This window comes from Coturnix japonica, chromosome 1, assembly GCF_001577835.2.
Source record: "Coturnix japonica isolate 7356 chromosome 1, Coturnix japonica 2.1, whole genome shotgun sequence".
Taxonomy (NCBI): Eukaryota; Metazoa; Chordata; class Aves; order Galliformes; family Phasianidae; genus Coturnix; species Coturnix japonica.
In genome coordinates this window covers 37,922,175-37,940,745 of record NC_029516.1, presented here as the reverse complement: position 1 = coordinate 37,940,745, position 18,571 = coordinate 37,922,175, and the positions used below count along the sequence as shown (strand labels likewise).

General features: G+C 37.1%; 1 long non-coding RNA gene across 2 annotated transcripts; it reads left to right on the top strand.

Moving 5' to 3' along the window:
• The first annotated feature begins 10,267 nt into the window (after positions 1–10,267).
• On the top strand, positions 10,268–13,990 carry LOC107311274. Of its 2 annotated transcripts, none has more exons than XR_001553971.2 (4): positions 10,268–10,349; positions 10,528–10,818; positions 11,510–11,625; positions 13,824–13,990. It is a non-coding gene; the product is annotated as an uncharacterized LOC107311274 (long non-coding RNA). The 2 variants fall into 2 exon arrangements; XR_001553972.2 differs by having other exon boundaries at positions 10,277–10,349; positions 10,531–10,818.
• The last annotated feature ends 4,581 nt before the right edge of the window (positions 13,991–18,571 follow it).

Here is an 18,571-nt window from a genome sequence, read left to right as displayed (position 1 = left end):
TGGAAAGTAAGGTGTTCTCATAGAGTTTATTCATCCTGCCTTTTCTAGGTAGATATTTTATTATGACCATCCTCTAGAAAGATTTCATATAATTGTATTTTTCTGGCTTGAGTGTAGGCCTGGTTTCACTTGTTTATATTTTCTACAACTTGAAATGGTCTCACTTTAATACTATATAGTCAAGAATTCCGAGAGCAATGTCAGCTGTGGAATCTAAAATTCTTCCTAATGTATCTTTGTAACAGAATAGTTGTTAATAATGTGATCTCATACTGTCTGTCCACCATAAGCTACAATCCAAATTCTGTAACTGTTGTCCTAATGCAAAGATTATTGAAGTATGAATAGAAGCAGCTCCTGTTCTTAGTGACAACTTGGCACACACAAGTCAGAGGATAATGTACTTTAGTGTGTGTGTTTTCTTGAACAATACATATCAAGACCTCTCATGAACATTCACCATAAAATGTTGCTGAATCAAGCAGATAGGTAAATAGACATATGTATGAAAATAATATCTAAGATTGGCTGTACTGCCATACATGCTGCAGGTAATAACAGGAGTAATTGTAGAAACATCATTATTAGTACAGAATTTACTAAGAAGTCTTGGAAAGAACAGAGTATAAAATCTACTGTATAACCAGGGTTTTTAAACCTACTTTTTGAGAAAAGAAAATGGAGATAATTATTATTTGTTTAATGTGCAGTGCTGATTGGTAGACACTAGAGGACACAGAGAGCTAAAGGATTACACAAGACATATAAAAATAAACATAAGATTCATAGAAAGCCATGATGTACATGCCTTATATGTTATGCCACACCTTAGAACATTTTAAGCCAGAAAATTTGAGCCACATAACACTACACTTTCAGAAAAAAAGGTTGTTCAGAGACAGTGGGCTTCAGAGGTCTGTGCCACAGCAAAAACTCATTGCAGCTGTCATTGTATTTAAGCTCAGAAAGGTAATTGGTGATTGCAGTCCAGCTAGTTTAGAAGATGTGTGGCCAAAATTAGGAGATGTCCCTAAAGGGATGGATGATGTGAGAGTGCAGAGGGAAATAATAACTGCATAAAATCCAAATACGAGTGAATAAAGAAAGGAAATGTAGACTGTGGTTGCAGTCTTTCACATGGCTTAAAAGCACCCTGCTGCTAAAGAGACTGTCCTCGTCTTCATGTTCTGCCTGAGCATTGGCACTTGTACACATACAGCTTTGTTGGAGACTAATTCAAAGCCCAGTCTGGTCCAAAAATAATTAAAATAAAATAAAATAAAATAAATGGCCAATGCTAGTCATAAATGAAATATGTATACATTTCAGGGCTTCAAATTTTACTTTGTACATAAAGTTCTCTAACTCCTGTGCAAAAATGAATCTCTCTCTTACTTTCTCTGCATCCACCCCAACACATCATGTGCCTAGATGAACAATGTTTCAGCTTCAGTGAGTGGCCTGACACGCTGACTGCTTTCACTGACAGCACCCCGTTACCTCAGGACTAGGATGCTGTCTTGAGATCTGTGGGCTCAGCCTCTGGAAGAGAACAAAACTGCAAACTTGATTTTTTCCATCCTGTATAATGGATGCTTCACTTGTTAGAATACTATTCAATATATGGGGCTGGAATCACTGCCAGTATTATACCAAATTAGTCATAATGTTAGTCATAGACAAAAGATGACTAATTTTTCTGGGATTCTCTGGGGGTCTTAGGACTTTTTAGGTGACTTGGGGTGACTCTATTGCTTGGTTTAAACTTGAATTTTTATAAAGGCAGAGTTACAAGCTAGATACCCTGTACCACTGAAGCAGGTGCTTTGAAATCATGCGATAATTGAAGTCAGTCTCCCGAAATATTTCTGGACAAGGTAAGGAGGCACGAATGATGTCCCTACATGGCTAGACAGTCCTAGAAAAGCAGTGATATGAATGCCAACTTGTTGATTTGTGTTCATATTGTGAAAGAAATAAAAATTATAGTTATCTTGTTTCCACTTACTGCTCAGCTCCCAAGGGAACAGAATATGCAGTTCTCACAAAACAACTCTAATTTCTGTTTGGTACTTATCCAAAGCTAATTTAAGCCAATGTCAGTTCTTCAGTGAATGTCATGTCTGTGTTTTGAATTGGAATCTTCTGTAGCCCTGCAGATAAAGCTACCCCAGAACACAAGTTATGGAGAACATGTCCAGATATTTAAAGTACCAATTTGGTCTAAGACAGATGTGATAATTTAGGGCATGGCTTCCAAGTCTTTGAAGATATAAGCTCAAAAGAGCATGATAGATCAAAAACTTGAATGAGATGAAAAGCTTGAAAACTATCATAGAAGAATACTAGATTTTAGAACACTATTATCCATTAACAAACAATTTAAAAAATGAAAACCTAGCTTGAAAATACAACTTTAAGAGGGTGACAAGAGTTGGTTTTTTGTTGTTTGTTTGTTTGTTTGTTTGTTTTGATAGTAAAGCAGTGTCTTTGGACAATCATTAACCAAGATCCTATTTTCCATACTTAACAAAAACATTTAGAATTCCAAAAAGAACATAATGAATGTTATTTTTCTTTAACAGATGTAATGAAATTAATATATATATTATCCCAGTGCTCTAACGTTATTTCAGAATGAAAAATGACATTTCTTTCTTTAAAGAACATTCTTGAGCCACAATTACCTGCCAAATGCACATGATGACAATCCTGCATCATGCTTTGATCACAGAACTCATGGAATTTATCTCTGATGACAGTAAAGTCATCACAGTGATCTGTATATTTAATAATTTGTTACATATTACGTTACATACATATTTCTTTAAGTTCTAGATTATAATGTGAGAATTAAAGGTTCACTTCTACTTGTCCTGCCAGAAAAGAAAAGTTTACAGCAACATACACAGACTTAAAAAAAGACTGTGTGTGGGAGGGAGGCACAGACTGTATTTTTTAAAAAGCTTGAGAAGATTGATCACATATTTTATGAGCACTGGATTTGGCTGGAGTTGGTTACAATGCATCTCTCAGGATCTGGCCTAGCTGCAGCTATTTTGAATTTATATTAGTAAGAGTTCCCAACTGCTGATCATTCCCTGACCTGTATGTTTTGCAGGCACAACACAACTCATTATTACAACTTGCAGGAGGGCACATGTTGAACTGTAAGTTCAAATTCAGTGAATGAAACTTAAAACTGCAAGAGAGTCATTTGTTACACATGCCTCTTTGTCTGTAAAAACTATAGTAGGATTATCATACCAAACACGTATTTCTGCCTTAGTTCAGTTCCACTCCTAACGCACTCAGTTATCTGGAAGTGTAGATGAACCTGAGGGTCCTCTCAGGGAAAGGGCAAATGGCATGGTGACCTTGGAGGAACAGACTTTAATATTAGACATTTATAAAGACCATGAGAAGAGCACGGTTCAAAAGACAATTCCAACTTCTCGTCATAAGATAAAGAATGTCATAATGCCCAAAATGCCTGGGTAGTGCAATCCATAATCTGTCCAGTGTATAAAACAAATGCAGATGGTTAACTTTTTCTTGAGATCTGTGGATGTAATTTCACACTTTTCCAGTGCAGGGGAAGCTGAAGGTTTACTGTCTATCAGACCTAATTTAATACAGAATGCAAATGTCAACCTTGCAGTGTTGAATTCCAGCACAGCATATAATTCTTAGGTACTATATTACTTGCAAACACCATGAATTTACTGAGTGTATTTTCTTGAACATCATTCTAGTTTAAATGTGGATAGCAACATACATATTTTTGAAGTACTATGTAGAATACTAATTGTTTTCTTGGAAGTCTGCTGCAGTTTGGCAAATCACTGTTTCATTTAATAGTTACCGTTCTAAGAAACAAAATACTGCTGCTGAATGTAAATGAAGCATTTCTCAATGCTTTTTGAGTCTGATTCAAGATTCTGTGCTGAAATATTGGATGAACATGGCTGCTACACCCTTCACTACTTTCACCTCCAGTATACCAGTCTGGTTCATGTTCTTTTATTACATTCATTGGGATCTTATTTGTAAATTAATTCAATTAATCAATTACTAGTTAATTAATGAAAGTTTTATTTTGAAGGTCTCATTTTGAATGTTTCATATTCTGATGAGGATTAGACACACTTTTAAAGCTTCTGTGAAACTGTTGCTTTCTCAGATAATTCATGCACAGATTTCCATCGTTTATGGAGGAAGGAATGAAGTAAAGTAGTAACTCCACATTCACTACAGAGAGCAAAGGCAACAAGAAGCACACTTGGTCTTGCATGCATTTTGCTACTTGTAAGCAGAGCCCCAGGTGAACCTTTTCTCATATTTAGGAATTCTGACCATTTCTTTCCTGTAACATGCTGTACTTATGTTTCTAATCAAGGGTATGTTTATGTAACAATCCTTTACTTAGAAGGAAGGACTGTGGAAGGAATGATGGACACTCAGGCAAGATGTTATCTGCAGGTCCCTGCACACACCCTTGTAGTCATGTGTACTCAAACAGACATCTCACTACATCATGGCTGTGCAATTGGGTCTTGTTTTTATAAGAAATGCAGCTGAACTTTTGGACTGCTATGCACTCCTTAAATCTGCTGCCCCACAGCTCTGCATGACATGATCACCACTCACTGTGTTAGAGTATGACTGTAAGTAAATATCTCAAAATGCTAACAATATTTCTCCTTAATAGAAAGGATACTTCCTCATTATCTCTGAAAAATATCTATGAACACCAATATTTTTCAAACCCTCAGTTTAGCTGTTGTACCTTCAGTCATCTGTGAGAGTCTGGCCTGCGGGAATACAAGAAAGACTGTACAGAGCAGCAGCTGTGGAGCAAGATGAACACCTCTAGAAGAAGAAAGAATGGCTCGTGGATCTGACTGGATAAGTGCCCGCATGAGCAGTTAAAGAATGCTTGTGGAATGCTCTGTTGGCATGTAAAGGTAGATAGCAAAGTTGTGCAGGTGAATGGGAAAGCTGGAAAAAGAAAACTTGCAAAGGTATATAAGGGATATATATAAGGTGTCATAAGTCTCCATGAGTTAGAAAAGTGTTCTACACTTGAAGATGGTTAAAACCAGACAATGACCAGACAACTTCATCCACAGATTTATACAGAGCTTATGTCACCAATAGAAAATCCAGACAAAAAAGACTCAACTTTAGACAGCATTTCTGTTACTTTTTTTTTAACCAAATCACTTTAATACTATAGTATCAGTAAATATTTTCATTAGTGTCTGAATGGATAAAGCAAGAATTTTATGAAAGTACTGAAAATAAAGTTTTTCTGAATTATGTAGTACCAGGTGTTTGCAAAGTGGAATACATTTACATTTCCTAGTTGGAATCACTACTGTTTTAAACTGTTTGCATTCTTATACAAAGGTCCCTTAAAATAACTTTTGCGATTAAGAAGTTATTGGTAGCAATATTCCCACACAGATTCAGGATTCTGGTGAATATAATTGTCTGTATTTTAAATTAATTCACTTCTGGTGTGGATTATTTCTTAATGAATTTAGCCCTCAGACAACCACCAAGAGGAAATCCCAACTCAACAAGGCAAAAAAGTTTTACTCTACAATATATCAAATGATGCATAGCTGTCGTTATGGATTCTGATATATGATACAGGCAAGACTGAGGGAGTTTGAAGGCTAAATCTGAATCTCTTATTTGTATAGCTTAAGTCAGACTTCTGACGTCAAGTTTCATAGAAATTATGAATAATCTTGACAAGTTCACCTTAAAAGCTGTAGAACTAGGTCAGCTAAGCTGTTGGAAGTACAAATTTTTAAGATTATCACAACAAATTAGTCTTACAGATCTGTTTGTAAACAACATGAGTCATATGAGCTCCTTTGAATGTGTAAACACTGACACCTGGGAAATACTTTATTTTATGTAGCAACTACCCATGTTAGGATAACTCCAATAATAATGGCCGGAGTTGATTCAAATCTGAAAATCTTTGAACCCATTTTTCATCTTTTCATGATTTTTTTTCATAATTCATGAACAGATTTTGTTTGTATTCTTTTGTTTTTGTTTCACAGACATCAAAATATATAGAATCATAGAATGGTTTGGGTTGAAAGGAACCTTTAAGTTAATCTAGTTCCAACCCCCTGCTATAGGCAAAGACACCTCCCTCTAGACCAGATTGCTTACAGCCTCATCCAGCCTGGCCTTGAATGCCTACAGGGAGTGATTATCCACAGTCACTCTTGCAACCTGTTCCAGTGTCTCACCACTCTCACAGTGAAGGATTTCTTCCTAATATTTAAATATCTATATCTACCCTCTTCCAGTTTAAAAATTCCCATTTTGCTACATGCCCTTATAAAAAAAATCTCTCCCATTTTCCTGTAGGTTCCCTTCAGCTGCTATAAGGTCCCCTTGGTGCTTTGATTTCAGCATAACCATCACACTGGTAGTTACTTTTCTGTTTTTTTCCGGTTCTCACTTCACAAAGGAAATGCGCGTGCAATTCAACTCTACCAGTTAGGAGGCAGAAATCAGTAACATTTCTCATTACTACCTACTAATCTAATTCAAACTGGAAGAAAAAGAAAACATTCCAGATGTAACTAGGGGACTTATGAACTGTAATCCTATTGAAATTTTACTGTTAGAACATGACTAATTCTGCAATCTCAAATTTAAGTCTTTCATTGCTATTGGAAGGCTGTAAATCCTCACATACTCTTTCCCTTCTTTACTCACTTGAGTGTACAAGATTAGGACAAATATTCCAAAATTCAAGGATTGTTATTCCTCTGCGTCATAGATTTGCTGTTTTAAGTTCTTTATATAGCTCGTGGCACGATTGTTTTGTTTTGTTCTGTTTGTTTTATTGCTTGACTACTTGCTTTTAAATTCTAGAATTTAAGAAACCGAGGCATCAATTTTTAATTTTTACACCCTGTAATTGTCTTATGGTCTCTTGACATTCAAATGCAATTAAGCACACTATTGCATAGAAATAACTGTATTTATGTAGTCACAGAAGTTTTACTTCCTGTGGAATGGAAGGATACACTTATGGTATCTATATGAATTAAAGATTTGAAATGTGAGAAAAGTCATCAGTCAGTGAGGTGTTTCTTTGATTTACAATGGAGGTTCACTTCAGCTAAGTGCTGAAGTCATTAACTAAGACCAACCTTGTAGACAAATTGTAAATAGATATAATAAGAAAGGTTTCCCTGAACTTCTTGCTGACTACAACCTCCTGTTCAGAAACTGTAAATGATTTCTGTAAGATCATATGCGGAGACTCAGGCCATTTCTGCAAGTTGTGCAAGAGTCTCTGCAGCTGGTGGTAAGCACAAACAGGTTTGAACAGAGCAAAAGAGATTTAGTTCATTGCTACTAAGAAGTTACTCCCCAAGTTACACCTTACTGACATTCAAAGGAATTAAAACCTGCATCTAATGATTTTGAATCTATACTTAATCCACTTGGCCATCATCGTAGATCAGTACTGTACATGAGAGGGTGTGTTTATAACATCAGAGAAAATTGCCTATGACACAAAAATAAGGTGGTAGGTTATTTAATGGTATTAATGAAAAGTTTTTATGTGGTTTCTAATGAGTTTTAACCTGTTGAAATAACATCATATAATAATTTAACATATCTTGTTACTGTCTTCAATAATTATAAACAAGCCTTAAGGGCAGCTGACTAACAGCAGCTCCCAACGAATTTCTTGCATCAGCAGCTATAGAAACAACTTCAAACACTAGGATGAGGAGGAGGTCAGCTCTGCTGGAAGTACTGAATTTTCAGATACTTCTGGATATCTACTGAACATTTTTAAATCCTGAGAACTTCTGAAATCTGGGATGCTAAACTTCATTTCTCTCCATTAGTTAAAGAGATTCTAAAATAAAAATCCGAGTTTTTTTAAAACATGTTTGAAATCAAATGTGCAAAGACACTGCTTTCCTCCAGATTCTCTGGTCCTGTCCAGAGTCCTCTCTTCATGAAAGATGTTTGGGGAGATGGCTGGAAAGGTATGTATTACACTCTTTTTTATTCATCTCTCAGCTGTTGTCGTAATTTAGTTGATGCTGTAGTAGATGAAGTCAGGTGACCCAACTGTCATCTGTGAAGATCTTACAGCATGCAGAAGGAGAAGAAAAGTGATTTACCATGTGGCCCAAATGAGCTCTCTAGGAAAGGCTCATTAGGGTCTACCCACTGAACTACTGGCTTTAGGCAACAGGAACACAGAATAAATAAATCTGGTAAATTATACCAGAATGAACATCTATTCCAAAAGAATCATTTTTTATATTAGTTTTTCTTCTATTTTTTGTTAGCCTTTATGCATTTTATAAACAGCAGAGACAACAAAGCTGTCTATTTTCTGAAGCTTTACAAAAAAGTATGTTGTCAATAGAAATGTGGAGGATTTTCTTTCCCAAAATCTCACATTTCATCTGGAGCTCCGGGACATTGCTTTTCTTTGTCCACCATCAGAGGCCAACAACAAAATTACTTATTTTTTGGGAGCTAAACCTGAAAAATTATGCTTGCCTAAAATAGGGAAGGTAAAGTCATAAGTAACTGGGAGGGGAATTACAGCCCATTTAAATAAGGGCAGAGTTCTGCTTTTGATGTCAGTAAGCCTTCATATTTAGAATGGAATTGAGATAATTCAAAATTCAGAAGTTATATTGTATCATACAGAAAATACTTGAAAAATCTTGAGAATTAAAACTGAAAACAAAATCGTGAAAAAGTCTACCATCAGCAAGTTCTCCACAAACGGCTTCCTAAATTCTTCCACAAATTTATTTCCAATTGATTTTGGAGTTCAAAACAAATATCAGATTAGCTTTAGAATTTCAAAGAGGGAGATCATAGCTTTAGTAGCTGATTGTACTCATGTTTGTCAAGGAAAGAATGACAGCATGCATCTTGTATTCTCAGTTCATTTTCTTTCCTTTTATCAATGATGTTGTAAAGCCTCTTCATATCTGTACTTGTAGAAGCTTAATGAGGCTTAATTATCATTTACATAATTTTAGTTAAAAAGAATTTGTAGTAGGAAATGCAATTTACTTGTAGAAAAAGACAAAATCCCAAAAGGCTGAAAAAACTTACTTTAATGTGCCCACTGACAGATGTGTCATGAGACACATAGCTTCACAATGGTTCTGCATAGCATTTCATATTTGACAATTACAGCACTTGTAAGTACAAGAAGAGTCTTGTTATTGAAGATATCAAGCAATACCCAGGAGTCAGCTGAGTGCCCTCAGGTTAACAAATAACACGGTGATACAAACTTTAAAAAAGGATCTGCATTTAACTAAAGCTAAAGTCAGAATGGAACAAGAACAGACACTTTGGAAAACCAAAGCTGGGAGTCTAAAAAGTCACTAGATTTTTCTTGCTCCTTTTAAATATATATACATATATATTTAACTATCTTTTGAGCTCAGAAAACCAAAGCACAGACTATTGCTTGTATCTAAGAATCAGAATCACTAGCTAAGTCTTGTCATTTGAGTGGCACAGCTCAGCCATTGCCCTCAGGGCTCCCTGGGACTCTGGCCAAAAAAAATTTGCAGGTGTAGGTGTACACTCACCTGGCATGTGGAAGATTTGTGTCTGCTTGTAAACTGGATGCTGTAAAGACAGGTCCAGGGAATGGAATTCTGCATAACAGGACAGTGAAAAGTTATGAAGTTATTTGGTTCCAAGCAAGTGATTTTGTCCTTCTTCCACACTGCTACTGCTCTTTTATCATGACATTATCATTTTTGGCATCCAGAAAGAGAAGGCAATTAATAATCTCAGGAGATAAGAAGATGCAGGCCAGGAGTGACACAGTTCAAAGAAGGAAAAGGAAAAATAAAAGGGATTATCTAATATTCAGCTGAAGAATTTTCAACTCTTTAAACAGCTAATCTTGAATTTCCTTATTGTGAGAGCCAAACTCTTTCCAGTGATGTCCAATATCAGGAAAAGAGGCAATGGTACAAACATAAGAGTTTACTTTTGATCATCAAGAAGTATTTCTTATTTGACGATGTCTGAGCACTGGCCAAAGAGGTCATGGAGTGTCCTTGGAGATCTTCAAAAGCTGAATGGATGTGGTCCTGGGCCACCTGCACTAGGGGATCAAGCTTAAGCATTGTAGTTGAACCAAAGCATATTTATAGGTCCTTTCAACCTCCACCATTCTGTGATTCTGCTGATTCTATTATGAGCTAATAGAACACCAGAATTTTCCTGCGTGACTCAGTACTCAGAGGTAGTGAGCACTTCTGGAATATGATGTGGTTATAGCTGGAAGTAAATAGGTAGGCTTAATGACAAATGTAAGACCTTGCTGAGAATTTAACAACCAGTTTGAACTGCCCTATGCACTCAAATAGCACTAATAACAGCACTCTTATAACAGGTTATCTTTGAAAAGAGCATTTTTCTGTTATTGCATTAAATTTATTTCGTACTATGGACATAATCTTTATTGTCCAGCAGTCTGAAGGATGTGACTATCCCACTCTACTCTGCCCTCATTTTGGCTTCATCTGGAGTACTGCATCCAGGTCTGGGTCCTGCAGTACCTAACATAGGAAAGATGTGGAGCTTTTGAAGAGGATCCAGAGGAGGGCCTTTAAGAGGGCTGGAGCACCTCTCCTACAGACACAATCAGAGGGAGCTGGGCTTGTTCAACATTGTGAAGATAAGGCTCTGAGGGACCTCATTTTGGCTTTCCAGAATTTAAAGGGAAATTATAAACAGAAGTTAAATCAACTTTTTACATGGGTAGGTAGTGATAGTACAAGGGGGAATGGTTCTAAACTAAAGAAGTGGAAATTTAGTTTGGATGTCAGGAGGAAAATTTTCACTGAGAGGATGATGAGGTACTAGAACAGGCTGCCCAGTGGGCTTGTGGATGCCCTGTCCCTGGGGGTGTTCAAGGACAGGCTGGATGAGGCCCTGGGCAACCTGATCTACTACCTGGTCTAGTGGGTGGCAACTTGCCCGCAGCAAGGGAGTTAGAACTTAATGATCTTTGATGTCCTTTCCAACACAAGACATTATATGATTCTATGATATCATGGTCCTGCTTTTAGGCAGGCATTAACAAGCCTCTCTGGGTTAGCTACTCCTCTATGGGCAAACCTCCTCCAAAGACTGTTTAGTGTGAAATATATAGGCAGGTTGTGAGGTTAAAGATCAGACTAGGTTTTCCCATTCCTGGGAGTGTCCTGGGAGCTTGATGAGACAATCAAGCTTTCAGTTGGTTGTGGTCCACTGAATCTGGCATTGTTTTCTGTCAGAGAATTGCTCTTCCAAAGCCAAAGGTGAAGTTTGCCCTCTCACATACTCTCTTAGAAAACTTAATGAGTGGAGGGTAGGACCGTAGATGCAGCTGGAGTACTGACAGGTTATAACACAGCTCTCAGGCAAATGAGTGTGAGTGCTCTAACTACTGAATTATAAACATCTGCAGATGGTTCTTAGGAAGAAGGAACAACCTCTTCTCCATTTTTGAAAAAAAGATATAGGCAACTACCTTCAGGAATGGAATCAGGATCTCGTTGCTCAAGAGGAAGAAAGTGCATTCAGGTAGTGTAAAATAAGGTGACAACATAGCTTCCCAGCTTTCTGAGTTTGGCTGTCTCACTTTCCAGCATGTTGTCTGGGAGAGAGGGGATTTAAAGTGTACTCCTCCACTGGGCTGGTGAGCCTGCATCCATGTTTGGGTCTGGTCAGACCCATTCATCATTCACATCAAACAATGGTGACAATAATGTACGTTATAAAACCTTGCTTCAGACAATTATTACTTCTCACATATGTGAGAATGAAATTTGAATTTACATCAAAGAACATATTTATAAATAACATATGTTAAAAAAAAAAAAGATTTAGCATGTTCAAGGTTATTCAGGTCAAAAACTAGCTAGCATTAGAAGTTTTTATTTTTTTCTGTGCTCAAAATGTGTCATATTAATTCATTCAATTAAGGATAATCTGTTGGATTTCTCTCCAGCCAGTAAATGTTCTCAAGACAGTTGATGTCTTTATAGAGATGATGCTTTTGCCATGCTATAAATTTCCTGTGAAGCTGATCTACAGCTTACAGTATCTCTCACTTCTAAGGAAAACCTTAAAGCAGAATAGTGTGGAAGTTCACAATCCTTTGCTGCAGAGGCTGACAAGAGGGTAAGCAAGGAAATGACACTGATGAAACCCTGGTCAGCTATCATTTGCATTCAGCAGGAAGTTTATTTTCCTGAAAAGTAATGCTGCCAGGGCTATTCAGATATCTTCATGTTGTGTTTTTCAAAAGTCTCTCTTTGTTATTGTTTTTTGTTTTTTTTGTTTGTTTGTTTGTTTGTTTTGTTTTTTTTTTTACAGCAGTGATTTAAATTTTAGTCCTTCCTGACACTAATTGGGCTTCTGTATTTCAGACTCATCCGTCAGTTGTGAATTACATGAAAAAAAAAAAGTAGTTTCATCCCACTTTTGTTTGTCTGTAGATTGTCTGAGGAAAAGCTATTATTCGCTTACAGAGTGTAGTCAGAATTAGATTTGTGTCTTTTACAGGGCTGGAGCTGTTTCTGCAGTGACAAGGAAGCAGTAATGTTTAACAGTTTGAAACAGGTTCTCCCACTAAACTTCCCTGTCCTAGCTTAGTCTTCAGGGGTAGTTTTCATCTTAGGAGATCTGTACACACTTGGAATCATGAAAGCATTAATTAACCTCATGATAGCCCTGCAAGGCAGTCCCGGAGACAGTAGTAGCAATGTACCTGCTTGTTCTGATGCAGCTGATCAGGAAAAGGGTGGGTTGTAAGGGAGCCTGATTTTACTGACTTCAAGCATGTGACAATCATGTGTAATGTCTGAAAAATCCCATGTCTCACATAAAACTCCCAGGATTAAAAAAGAATCTAATCAAATTAGACAAAGGTAAGAAACAGTTTACGTTTATTTTTTATTTATGATTTCAGAGTTTCTAGACCAAACAAAGGTTACATGTTGAAGCTTTTCTTATAAACAAAGACAGAGAAAATTTAAGATAGATATTAGGAGGAAGTTTTTCACTCAGAGGGTGCTGAAGCACTGAAACAGGTTGCCCAGAGAGGCTGTGGGTGTCCCATCTCTGGAGGCATTCAAGGTCAGGCTGGATGTGACTCTGGGCATCCTGGTCTAGTAGTTAGCAACCCTGCACATGGAAGAGGGGTTGAAACTACATGATCTTTAAGGTCCTTTTCAGCCCAGGCCATTCTATGTTTCTATGATTCTATGGTTCTCTTTTCCACAGATGGCTGGATTAGAGCAATATGCTGTCATAATCAAGACTCAATTTCTTGCCAAATCATATAATTTTGGAGCAAGAACTTAAAAAATTACAAATATGATGTTTGCAGTAAGGTAATAGGAACTGACAACATGGTGAGGACAGAGCAGCTGGCTTCTAGACAAGTTAAATGTCAAGAAAAAGGGGAAATTTGGAATCACTATAGTACATTACTATCAGCAAAGTAGAAAGCAAGGCTTATCAAGCTCCGAGGAAATTCTACAAGATCAGATACAATGTCATTGCTCTCTGCAGTTTTCTACAAGACAGCTTCCAGATCCTTAACCCTGTCCTGTGCATGAACTCTTTTTTTCCTGAGGCTGTAGCATCAGAAAACCTCTTCATGCTGAGTCACTCGAAATGTAGGAACATGGCAATGTCTACAGATGTCTTCAGTGCACACATAACAAGAATAGGACATGGAATCTGAGACAATCACACTCCTTTCTTTCCTTCAGATGCTGTCCCATTCACTTCAGCTGGAGAAGCAAGCAAAGAATCACATCTTTAATTCGGTGCAGATCAGAGGAGATGAAGATATATGCCATATTATCTGGTGCTCCAATTACTTGGATAATTACTTTCAGCAGCACAACAGGACAGATTAAATATTCATATAATCACAGAATGAGTTGTAGAATAGCTTGGGTTGGAAGAGACCTTAAAGATCATCTAGTTCTAACCCCCTCCTGTGGGAGAGATTGACATCCACTGGGTCAGGCCACCCAAGGTCTTGAACACTTCTAGAGATGTATTGTCAGCTTGTCTAGGCAAACTATTCCAGTGCTTCACCATCATCTGTTAAAAAAATCTCCTAATATCTAATCCAAGTCTCCCCTTTTCCAGTTTGAAGACAGTTGCTACTATCATACTGTGTTAAAAGTTGGTGTCCCTTCTGTTTGTAAGGGTATTGGAGTATTAAGTATTGGAAGGCTGCAATGAGGTCTGCCCAGAGCCTTCATGTTTCCAGTTTGAACAAGCCCAGCTCCTTCAACCTTTTCTCTTAGGAGAAGTGCTCCAGCTCTCTTTGTGGCCCTCCTTTCAGGACCCACTCCAAGAGCTCTGCATTTCTCCTGTACTGAGTGCCTTAGGCCTGGATACAGTATTCCAGTTGGGGAGTCATGAGGGCAGAATAGAAGGGGACAATCACCTCCCTTACACTGCTGTCCACCCCTCTTTATATGCAGCCCAGAATACTGTTGGCTTTCCAGGATGCAAGCATGCACTGCTGGCTCATGTCCAACTTTTCATCCACAAGATCCCCCATTTCTTTCTCCACAGGTCTGCTTTCAATCCTAGTTTTTACACATACCTGGGATTGCCCTGACCCAAGTACAACACATTGTACTTGATCACGTTGAATCGCATTAAGTTCTCATGGACTTACTTTCAAATTTATGCCAACAGATTTAACCCATGGTAGAATTTGCATGTATTTTATGTACTTTATTGTAACCATTCACATATTTGCAGGAAAAAATATTTGGAATAGTATCATTCTTTATTCTGAGAACTCTTCTTTAGTTGATAAGTACTAGAAAAGAAATATATAGCAATGAAATTTAGACATTTCTAATGAAAGCTTTCTTAAAATAGCACTATCAAAAAGACTACAAAATTATTTTGAATTAACTCATCATATTCTTATTTTCTCTCTCAGAAAAACAAACAAACAAACAAAAAGCTTCTCCACTAAATGAGCTACAGGTTTTTTGAGTGTATCTGTCTTTGTATATAGACATGTGGAAAAAAGTTATGTAAGTGAAATTATTCCTCTGCAAGGATTACTATTGTATCCAATTATAAACATTTTCAACTGCCTTGTTATCCATAAAATGATTTTTGTCTGACTCCACTGAATCTGAATGGTACAAAAACACAGGAAGACAGGAGTTACAGCTCTTAGCCTAAAGATTGCATGTTATATGGGCTAAATATCAAGTACTAAATTCCGAAGAGAGAGAGAAAAAAACTGTGATTTGAAATATAAAATATTTAATAAAGACCGGTCATGAATAGTGTTCCCCAGGGGTCAGTGCTAGGGCCTGTCCTCTTCAATATCTTTATTGGTGACCTGGATGAGGGCATTGAGTGCACCCTTAGTAAGTTTGCAGATAACACCAGATTGGCTGGGAGTATGGATCTGCCTGGGGGTAGCGAGGCCCTACAGAGGGATCTGGACACGCTAGAGAGCTGGGCTGAAGTCAATGAAATGAGGTTCAACAAGACCAAATGCCACGTCCTGCACTTCAGCTACAACCTGGGCGATGCTACAGGCTTGGGGCAGAGTGGCTGGAAGACTGTGTAGAGGAAATGAACCTGGGGGTATTGATTGATGCTCGGCTGAACATGAGCCACCAGTGTGCCCAGGTGGCCAAGACGGCCAATGACATCCCGGCTTGCATCAGAAACAGTGTTGCCAGCAGGAGCAGAGAGGTGATTGTTCCCCTGTACTCAGCACTGGTGAGGCCATATCTCAAGTACTGTGTCCAGTTTTGGGCCCCTCACTGCAAGAAAGACATCAAGGCTCTGGAGCATGTTCAAAGAAGGGCAACAAAGCAGGTAAGGGGTCTGGAGAACAAATCTTATGAGGAATGGCTGAAGGAGACTCAGGAATGTTCAGCCTGGAGGAGGCTCAGGGGAGACCTTATTGCTCTCTATAACTTCCTGAAGGGAGGCTGTAGTTAGCTGGGGGTCGGCCTCTTCTCTCATGTCATTAGTGATAGGACTAGAGGGAATGGTTTCAAGCTGCAGCTGGGGAGATTCAGGCTGCACATTAGGAAATATTACTTCTCAGAAAGGGTGGTTAGGCACTGGAATGGACTGCCCAGGGAGGTGGTGGAGTCACTGACCATGGGGGTGTTCAAGGAACGACTGGATGTTGTGTTGTGGGACATGGTTTAGTGGGAGCTATTGGTAATAGGTGAATGGTTGGACTGGATGAGCTTTTAAGTCTTTTCCAACTTCGGTGATTCTATGATATTATGATTAATGTTTAAGCTGTAGTTCATATCATTTCTTCACTTCTTCAAGATAAGTTATATTGCATAAGTATGTGATATGATTGGAGGTGCTTTACCATTTTTAGTTCTTGAAAAGTAAAATTGGGGATTGAATTTCAAAGAAATGAAATATGATAATTGTATCCAGGGGATCATATCTGTAGTCAGAAGGTCCATTTTCGGTCTATACTCCATATCTTTGCAAAAGAGCACTCCAAAGACAGAAATTGCAGCATAGATGAGAAATAAAAAGAATTGTGGAAAACCAACATCATTCAGTGTTGTGTTGTTCTCAGAAAAGGTTTGTGATAGGTTTCTGCAGTAAGCCACTAATATCTTATAAACGCCTTTGCTTAATGCCTAAGGCATTTCTGAAAATTTTCTATAAGAAGAAAATAGGATTTATATATCTTAAATTGAAGATTATATCAAATTAATCTTTGAAATAAATTCTAATATAGGAGGCATTTGGACTTACAATTTGCATTTATGAAATTTATCAATCTAAATTTATGTTATGACTCTAAACTAATCTACATTCTAAAAACACTTCAAGATTTGGAGTAGCGTAATATATTGATTCAAAAGAATATTACCTCTATATCACAATGCTCCTCTTAACTCCATGAATGACTGGAAAAATGCATACTGTTATGTTACAGCGTAGCTTAAAATTATGAGAAGTAACATCGGCTATCTTCATTTTTGTTTCATTACCACATAAATAGGAAAAAAGATTACAGAAACAAAATGAGGAAGAAAGGGTATTCTTGAACATCTAACTTCTCAAACATTCAGGAAACATAAACTACCTAAAATCGCTGGGTAGACATTGTCTTTTCTTTTTTTTTTTTTCCTTTTTTTTTTTTTTTTTTGGTTTTGTTTGTATGCAGGCACACATTTTGCTATTATCTCCAAAGAGTTATTTGTCATTTTTATCCTTTCTGAACCACTCTTAACTTGTTCCAGTGCTGTGAATAGAAGCATCCTCAAATCTAATTCTTTCTGACACTGTCCTAAGTACATTCCCTATGTAGATAATAAATTTCTCTCCATCTTTTTTCCTTACAGCACTTCATGAGCCATCAGCTTCATGCTATGATATGCTCTTGCACTGAAATCCCTTAGCTCTTTACCAAGGCAAGAAGTAGCTCTGAGGAAAAGCAGTGGATCAGGAAAGGAAATTTAACAGTAGTTTCTCAGATGTTGCTAACTGGTTATCTTCACCAGATTTACAAATGTAAAGAGTGTCCCTATGTTGGTTTTTTTGTTTTGTTTTGTTTTTGTTTTTTGTATGTTTTGTGTGTGTATGTGTTTGTTTTTGTTCTCTATTATCTCATGTCCTTGTGTGTTTTCATTGTTTTGTCTGTTTGTTTGTTTGCTTTCTAAAGGAACATTTAATTTTCCATTAGAGTAATGGATTTTCGATCAGTTTTAGCCATAGTTCCTCAATGTAGAATTATAATTTTATTAATCTTGGCTTTGTGAGAGGACTTCATTCTCTAATACGTTCACTGGGAAGGTCATTTTAAATTTTACATAGTCTGCAGCCACTGAAGCACAGATTAACCAATTAAGACTTCTCAAGTCTTAAACCTACATAAAATGTAACAGCCACTTTCTACAAAGCAGCCTCTTTACAAGTCCTCAATTTTTTCCCCCTAAGTTCTTACTCCTTTAATAGGATTGCAACTTGCAACACATTATCTGAATTTTTAACAGCTATGACCCTTGAAAATGTCTGTGTTCATCAACACTGTCCAATCTAATTTGTATTAATTCTTAAGCAGGATGAGGGGACTTGACCAGTTAATTGTATTACTTCAAATATAAACAACATCATTCAAGCATGGTTTATGTGTGGGTGTCTATGAATTATAACTGTATACGTAATATGATTTTCAAATAGTTTATTAAAGATGAACCTTTTAAAATATTTTTGAAAAATGTTTTTAACTACCAGCTTCTACATTAAATACAAGTAAGCATCTCTACAGATAGTAAAATCCTCCACCACTAAAATAAATCCCTAGTAGTAACCCAGCCATTTACTCCAAGAAGTCTCTGTATGTCTTTAAATTAACTACATAAAAGATGGCATTTCAAATGAGATTCATTCCATAACAAGAAAGAGAAATACCAGTTTTGGAAATTTATTCAATTTCTTGTACAAATGGTCAATAAATTTTCTTTTTTCTTTTCTG